An 8,920-nucleotide genomic window follows, 5' to 3' on the forward strand; every position below is an offset into this window, starting at 1 on the left:
GGGAAGGATCAAAAACTTTCCAAGTACACTTCCTCAGGTTGCTTGGGAAGGATGAAGTCACAGGTAAGGCCACATCTTCAGGTTACTTGGTACCCAAAACTTGTCCATGTCCCTCTAAACTATACTGTCGGCCCAGTAAAAGATATTCTCCACAAAAAAAAAATAAAAAATTGCCTCTTGCACATTCCCTGAACTATTACAGCTACAACATCACTTCTACAATACTACATGGTATGGAAGAACATAGGTAGGTGTCCAGCTTCTCCAAAGCAGGGAATATAATGACCCCAAAATATCAGCAAGCCATATTCACTACTTTCATTCCCCTAAATATTTGTAACCCTACAGGGGAAACTTTTTCCTTGTACAAGGCAGTTGCAAATAAATTCTGTTAAAATCACAGAAAGCAGGGAACCCCATAGTCTAGGGGAGATTTATTTTGGATAAACCAGGGTTATTTTAGTCAGAAAACTGGAGTTTCAGAAACTACCTTCAAATTTTGATTTTTCAAAACCTGGAAAACTGACCATCTGAAATACAAGATTTACTTAAATATTTCACCCTTTCCCCCAAAATTAGCCCTCCAAAATTGAGGTGCATGTCCTAACGAGGGCAGCTGTTTCTCAGGATAAAAGAATGCAAAATGACTGAAGTTTTGTTTCCTTCTCTCCTCCCCAAGCCGGCCACATGGAGAAAGGGGCAAAGTTCAGTCTTCAGCAGCAGCTACCGTTGTGATCTGTTCACAGTTGCTACAAAATTGGCAGTAGCTTTTTAGCTAAGTAATCAAAAGCTGCTGCCAATTAAGCAGTTGTGAAAGGGTTAAAACAGTTGCTTTTGACTGAACAGGAAGAGGCGGGGAGGAGGAGGGGGAGCTGAGATTAGGCTCTGTCCCTGCTCTATGCAATCATAACTCTAGGGGAAAAAAAATTTCTTCATTCAGTTTTCTCAAAAACAAGATACATGTCTTATGTACTTGCACAGGGTATGCACCAAATTACAGGGTGCTTTGGCCAAAAGACTATATATTTTGGATTTCAGCCAAAATTTATCAGTATTTGATTTGTTTTTTTTTTTTATGGATTTTTTTTTTCCTAAGGAAGTTCTCCTCCTTTTTCAGCCACCTTAACCAGGGTCTCCTTTAGCCTGTCACACAGGCCTATAAGCACCTATAATTTTCAGCCTTTGCACCTACATTCAAAGAGGTTCTCTGAAAGCTTCTCCTTCCTCATCTCACAGAGAAAAAGTCATGCCATGCAACAGTGGTCTGCAGACTACCAGGTCAATATGGCTGATGTGTCAACATTCAGCTAGCTATAAACTCATTATGGGGCCAAGTTAGCATCCCCTGATCTTTTATACCATCTGGAAGTATTACTCAATGCAATCTACACATTATCAAAGCTCTTCTAGACTCAGTTCACATACAGAGGTCAAGATATAGACCCAGCTTTTGTGAGTTAGCCCATGCTCTGATCACTCCAAAACCCTTCAAAGAAGCTTTATAACATCCGCCAAGTCATGGGCTATTTAGTCATTCAAGAAGCCACCTAATTAAGCTGAGTAGATTTAAAACCAAGGTCATCTACCTCACTGCCTTCCTAAGATAGTCTAGAAGGCATCTGATCTCTTTCCTTGTTCCCAAATGAAAAACCTGTACCAGGCTCTTTCCTTGCCCAGATATACAAGAACATGGGAGCTATGTCATACAGGAGCTGTGTCAAGGCTGGCACATAAAAATAAATAAATAAAAGACTGAGGCATAATATGCACTCATTTTCCAAGGAAAGTTCTCATTTGGGTTCAGACCAAGCATAGATAATTTCTCCCTAACAGGACAGTTTAAGGAAATTTATAAGCATAATGTGTGGGATTTAAATAGAAGTCTGCATCTTGCGTGAAATGATTAAAATGTCTATCTTGAAATGCCAGATTTTTGGTTTGTATTCAATTCATGTGGCAATATATTCAGAAGTGTATATGTATTTTTAATATGAAAGTGATCCCTCCCACGTAGCCATACACACTGACTAGCTTTATGGTAGCCTCCGTTCTAACAATGCAAATCCAGATCTTACTGCCACACCCATGTTACTGCCTGACTTATTCCCCTCATTTTTCTGGCTGTACAAACAGCGAAAAAGGCCGAAGCTGAATTGATTCAATCTTTGCTAAACCGATAAGCAAATGTACTTTTGATTCCAGAAATGCTGCCACATACCTGCAGTGGCCCAGACCAGAAGCCAGGGGGCACTAGAGTATGCCGCCCTGCTCAGCTGGAGTAGACCATTTGGGTCAAGGGGGAGAGGGGTTGTGGGCGAGGTGCAAAACATCCTGGGAAACAAGGGGACTGTGAGTGAACTTGGATCCGAAGGGGATCTCAGACAGACATTTAATAAACCAATTTAATCTAAATCAGTTAAGTCTGATTCTATATCCATCCAGGTTTATCTTAAACCACTTTCAGCCATTTTGAAAATGGTTTATGTGCACTGAGCTTCTGCTGTATTAGAGATTTGAACCAGTTTCTGATCACTTATACCAGTTTGTGTGTAATGTCTGCCCCCAGCTTCCATAATTCAAGCCTACCTTCCTTCACCTGGTGCCTCATTCAATACCCACTGACATCAACTGAAATCTATTCACTGCTATTAAGGGGCATTAAACTGGTCCTTGATCACTCCTTGTAACCTGTTTCCCTCTGTGTAGAATGACTTGCTTCCTACAATTCTTTTCGCTTGCTCACTCCCCTTTACCCACTTCCCCTGTTGCAGTGACCCCCATCTACCCAATCCCTTCTGTGACCCTTTTAATAAAAGCTAAGATTTCCTCTAACATTCAGATCTCTCTCTCTCCTTTCTTCCTTCCTTCCTCCTTAGAGCACTCAACCATTTCTGGCTTTCACTACTTCAGGTTTATACCCAACAAACACCCAGTCAGCTATTTTGTTTGGGAAAAAAATTCAATATGATTTCCATGCTTTATATACAGCCATTCCCTGAAGCCACATGAAAACAAAGCCTGCAGGCTACCTGCACATCTGGAAATGTGCAAGTGTTTATTTTTCCAGTCCCAGTAGAATTAAATTAGTGCAGGACCACACACTCATCTAAGATTTCACCCATGTAACAGAACAAGAATTTAATGTCATGGTATTATATTCTCCATCTAACTTCCCTGGGAGCACTTATCTATTTTCTTCCAAACAACATCAGGCATTAATCCAAATCAATCCAGCACAACAATACCATGATCACTTATTGCATGCTATTCAAGTATTAAAGAAAACAGGCTCTCCTCTTAAGACTCTCAAGTGACAGTGAAATGTGCTAAGTTTGTGAGTGCCTGGGCTTATTCATCATCAAAGACAGTGTTATATAGTGAAAATGGCACAGGATAACAAGATGGTAATGGAACTTACAACTGAAGAAAATGAAAAACTCCAATCTAACTAAATGCACAGGGGTTTTGTTCATTTTGTTTTGTTTCTAAAGATTAGAGAGCTCTAGAGAATATATCCTCAAGCCATCAGCAGCCAAAATGCAGTACAATATTCTGGAATCCAAAGGACCAGATTCTGCAAGCATAAAAACATGGGAGTCACTTTAACATACTTGAGCGAATACATTTTGGAGCACTGAACTTGAACGCCATTTGAAATAGCTACTTAATTAATATTTTAACCTGCAGAAAGTTAATATGGAACGAATCTTGGAAGGAATTTTAAGTTCAGAATATCTGGTAGAAATCCAAAGACTTATTATTAACCAGGTATATCATCTAAATAAAATTCAGACTGATTGCTTTTCTTGGTCATTTTACAGAATGGTTTGTTTTTCCTTCTCTATCTGGATATATTTAATCTCCATTCCTTTAAACATATCTTGTAGGAAAGGGGTTAGCTCATCTAAAAAAATATTTAATGCTTCTACATTTACATCCTTGTGATTTAATTAATAGATGTGACAAATGAGCTTGACACATGCTAGATAATGCTTTGGCTGGTGCATTCATGCATGGAGAATGGACATTTCCCTTGAGAACAGACACGGCGCTCCATTCTACTCCTGTTAAAAACAAAATAGATTTTGTGGTGCTCTAATTAACTAAAAACAACAACAGCACAGCTACACAAGCATAACATTTAAGCATCTGCTCAGTCTGGGTGAGCTGGTGGAATAATGCTCATTGCTGCTCAGAGTTCTAAAGGATAAATAAAAAGTGACAAAAGGATATAGGGTCTGATCCAAAGCCATTGAAATAATTTGAAAGACTCGCATTGGCTTCATTGGGCTTTCCAATAGTCTCAAAGAGATAACCAAGGAAAAACAACTTTGATCACATTGGGTAAGGCTTCAGCTATAGTTAGCATATTTGAATTTTGTGCATGATGCCTACAGTCATTTATTGCAGAAATGAGCCGTTTTGTTTCATACAGTTCAGAAAAAGCTCACTTTGATTTCAGATGATGTTTGAATTCTATTTTTTCCCAGTGCCCTATCTGGCTGAGTAAATATTAGAGTCATAAGATGAAAACATGCATGTCTTGTTTGCCTGGAGTTGTTGTAGAAATAGGTCCATTTAATGTAACCCAGTAATCCTACAAAAAATTGTTCCTGCAGATTCATGTTCACATGTAAAAATGGACACTGAGGTGTCATGTAATTGGGTGCCTGAAGGTGCAGGATTTCTAATAGGTGCAGTGGAGTGAAATTTTGAAAACTGTCCTCTTCATGAACTCCCTTTCAGCACTATGCAGAGTACACAAAAAGAAAGATGTAAGTATTCTAATTCAGATACGTTATTGAAGATAATTCTTCTGATCTTTTAGGTTGCAAAAGTAAGCTTCTGAGCTTTTAGGTAGCAAAAGTAAGCTGCCTGCTGAAGTCCACAGTGCATTGCAGACTGGAGGGGATATTACACAAGGTTCAAATTATCTCTAAATTACTAAAAATTAACAGAGAAACAAAAAATGGTTGGCCAGATTTTAACAACCTTTCTTCTTGAAGCTACCATAGGGACACATGTCACGGTGTTTTTAAGACTCCCTAAGGTATGTTAGAAGTTGGCTACAGCCAAGACTGCGAGTTTTAACTGGGGTGTGCCAATGTGCCTCCTGGGACCAAAGCCAAAGATTCCTGGCTAGATCACCATATTTGGGGTCAGGAAGGAATTTTACCCCATGGTCAGATTGATATAACGACTGCGGGGGGTTTTGCCTTCCTGTGTAGTGGGGGTCATGGCCTTCTATCCAGGATCTCTTGAGCCTATATTGAACGAGAGAACCGCTGGGGTTCCTACCAGCCCTACTTCCGGAGATGACCCAAGCAAGAAGCGGGGCCCAGGGCAAATCAGCCTGTGCAGGGCCCCGCCCCCAGATGCAAGGAAGCCAGTGGCAAATTCAGTGGTGGGGTGAGGGTGGGGGATGTCGAGTAGCCAGACGCATCGGATTCGGCAGCGGGGAAGAGGTGGGTAGTGCTGATTGGCTGGCCAGTGCTGAGTGGCTCCAACCAGCTCCACAGGGCCCCCCAAAAGTGCGAGGCCCGGGGCAGTTGCCCCAATTTGCACCCCCCCCACAAACAGCCCTGCTTATGATTCTATGCTTCTATGACATTATGCCCATTATTATTGTCACTTGGGGTTATTTGCCTTCCTTTAGAGAATTCCACAATTAGAGGCTAGCAAAATCATTACAATAGTTAATCATTTTCATTATTACTAAAAATGAGACAGAACACAAAAACAAACAATGGCTATTTCAGTGGCGTTATCTTTTGCATACCTCTGTGGATAGCTTTGTCAGAATGGTCTTACCTATGGACAAAATCAAAGTAACTATTAAAAAAAATAATTTGAGCCTTGTCTTAGTTTATCATTTATCACTCAAATAGTTTAGGAGTTATGTCATGGATAACCTAAACAGTTTATAAATAGGCAAATGCTAGAAACTTTAATAATGTCTTATAAAACCAAACAGCATTTTAATTAAATTACTCAAAAAAGCCATTCAAGGAGTTCTCAAGAGAAGAAAAATCAATGAATCTCAAGAATCTTAAATCTGATTTACATCCTTCTTCTATTTATCAAAGGATAGTTCTCATTTCCTCTCCAGGAATGTATGTTCCAAACAAATTTGGGTTTAACAGGAGAAGCTGCTAGTGTCTTACATTACAACAACATTTTGGCATCCCATTTCAAACATCATAAGAAAACATGTATCTAATCCCTTGGCAATGCTTTACACCTTGGTCTTCCCAGCACTCATTAAAGCCCTAGCCCTACTGTCATGAAAACTGGAAAGCTATTCCCTCTTCATGTTGTGCTGAAGTTTCTTTGGTCCTCTGTTCTTCATAGATGTCTGACTGTTCTTTCTTGCAAAAATGAACAAGATGAGCTGTGATGAGTGAGAGCAGAAAGAGAGCATCGTGTTCACTTCAGATGGTTTTCCTAACCTTGCCTTTCCAAAGCTTCATGAAAGGAGGAACACACAACCCTTTCATACTTGGCTGCATCTGAAGTTTGTCATTACTGCACTGTCTACTTTCTCTGACTCCACATCTTTGTGGTTTGGTCTTAGTTAACAATTTCAGCCCATGAATATATACCATGTTTAACACATGCATTTTATCTAATAACGGTTTAAAGCATGAACAACTTGTGCCCCCGGTGATGGGGGGGGGCACAGTGGCAGCAGGAGCACAGCGGCGGTAAGTTGGGGAGCTCCCGCAGACACCACTGGTGCCGTCAGTGGTAGTGGGGTGGGGGTGGCAAGCGCCGACCAAGAGTTGGCAGCACCTTTTTGTAGGGGGTGCACTACCACACTCAGGGGGTGCATGTGCACCGCATGCACCCCCTACACATCATTCCTGGTTTAAAGTAAAATGCATACACAGTTCTGAAGACCTAGGAATCTCACTTCCCAGGTGAATGCCCAACCATTCCTCCTACTCACTCTCTCTTTCTCTCTCTCTCTCTGGCTAGCTGATGAGTCTTGCACTCTTTGAGGTACATTAACACAGCTGTGATAGGCAACACGGGGTGTGCATGCACCCAGAATAGTTAAGAGTCTGCGGGTTAGGGCACCTTCTTGGAAGCAGGGAGATGGGGCCATGAATCCCCTGTCTGTAAAGGAAATATAACCCACATCTGCCACTCTTGGTGTGAGAATAGTGCACAAACCATTAGACTGTTGTATAAAATAGGGATGCCTCCTTCTATGTTTTAAAATGGGTATTAGACTCACCCCATAGCCTGGACCATATGCAGACTACTGGGCTCCTCATGGATTAGATCCAGCCCAGGCACAGGACAACTGTGGTAGCAGCAATGGCTGCAGTGGGACTGGAGCGGGTGGCGATGGGACTAGAGGGGCTGGCAGAGTTCAGCATAGCTATGAGAGATGCAGAGTGACTAGCAGGGCTTCTGGTCGCTGCAGCAAGCCTGGAGGGGCCAGCAGACATGGTGGCTGTGGCAGCCTTGGAGGTGCCAGCAGGTTGGTGGTGGCTGCAGTGGGACCAGAGAGGCCAGCAAGGTCAGTGGCAACTGCAATGGGAACAGAGGAATTGGCAGAGGCTGCAGCGGGACTGGCAGTGGCAGTCACATGGGCAGCAGTGATGGTAAAGCAAGTGACCACAGGACAAGCAGACTATATGAGCACAGCCCTCGGTTACTCTCCTGCCACCGAGGGACACGTCAACCACGGTACAGGGAAGCCAAATTCTCTGAGAGGCTCCAGCTCCACTCCATCCTAGCCATGCCCTCAACTTCCAATAGCCCACCAGAGCAGCTCTGTGCACAGCATCTGGCCCATAAGCTATATGTTTGACACCTCTGTTTTAAAAAGAAGTAGATGCAATCACATCTAGTAAGTAGGCCAAGTCTGTCAGTGCATGTTAGGTATGATCTGAGAATACCTACTGCACTATGGCACATCAGGAGAATTAGGTAGAGGAATAAATGGTTTCTAGATCCCAGCTGAGCTCAACTTTGATCTAGATGCCAAGTTATTCAGCCCTGCCAAGAGTGGGTCAGTTCTGGGCGCACACAGAGGCATGAGTGGATGTGGGATTTTGAAAAGGGAGGGGTACAGATAATGTGGGGATTCAGTATTATTCAGTTCAGGATCAATGCAAAAATAAACACAACACTATCAGAATGTGCATTATTTTGTTATATTACATACCAAGTATGCAAACACAAAAACCCACAAATTAAATGTATAGCTCATCTCAAATGTACATTGTTTATTAGACCAGCTGTACAGTTGGGAGAGATGTTGGATAAACTTCCATGAATCAAGTGCCCTTCCTCAAGCTAACTCATCCAACAGCTCTCCCAGCTATACAACTGGCCCAATAAGTGATGTCAAAAAAGACCTTGACTCAGAATAGCAAATAGAAACATGACTAAGATCTATATAAGGCATGGGACTGCAACAAGTATTGAAGAGAGATTTGCAGAGAAACATGGCTTTGGGACACCTAATCTGTACTACAAACAATAATACATGCCAGCCTGCATTTTCACTGCTGCTGGGGGGGGTGGGTTTGTAGCAGTGAGGGTTTGGATCCCAGCTGGCTATGCACATGAAAGACCTCCCTTCTGAAGTGCACATATCAGGACTCCATGTTGCTTAACACATTCCCTGGTGGCTTTGGAGCATGCAGTTTGCTCCCTCATTGCAGCAGCAGCTCTGTCCCCATGAAAAGGAGGGAAAAGAGGGGATAAAACCTTCCCCAGGTGCAGCACCTGCCCTGCTAATCCACACTTGCTTAAACCATTCCCTGCTAGCTTTGGTACTAGCAGTTGGCTCCCTTATTCCAGCAGTGCTGCCAGCTATAGTTTCATAGTAGCTAGGGTCAGGAGGGGCCTGAACAAATCATCTAGCCTGACCCCCTGCCACAGGCAGGGATGAGAGCAGGGG

The sequence above is a fragment of the Alligator sinensis genome, unplaced genomic scaffold (assembly GCF_000455745.1).
Source record: "Alligator sinensis unplaced genomic scaffold, ASM45574v1 scaffold567_1, whole genome shotgun sequence".
Classification (NCBI taxonomy): Eukaryota; Metazoa; Chordata; order Crocodylia; family Alligatoridae; genus Alligator; species Alligator sinensis.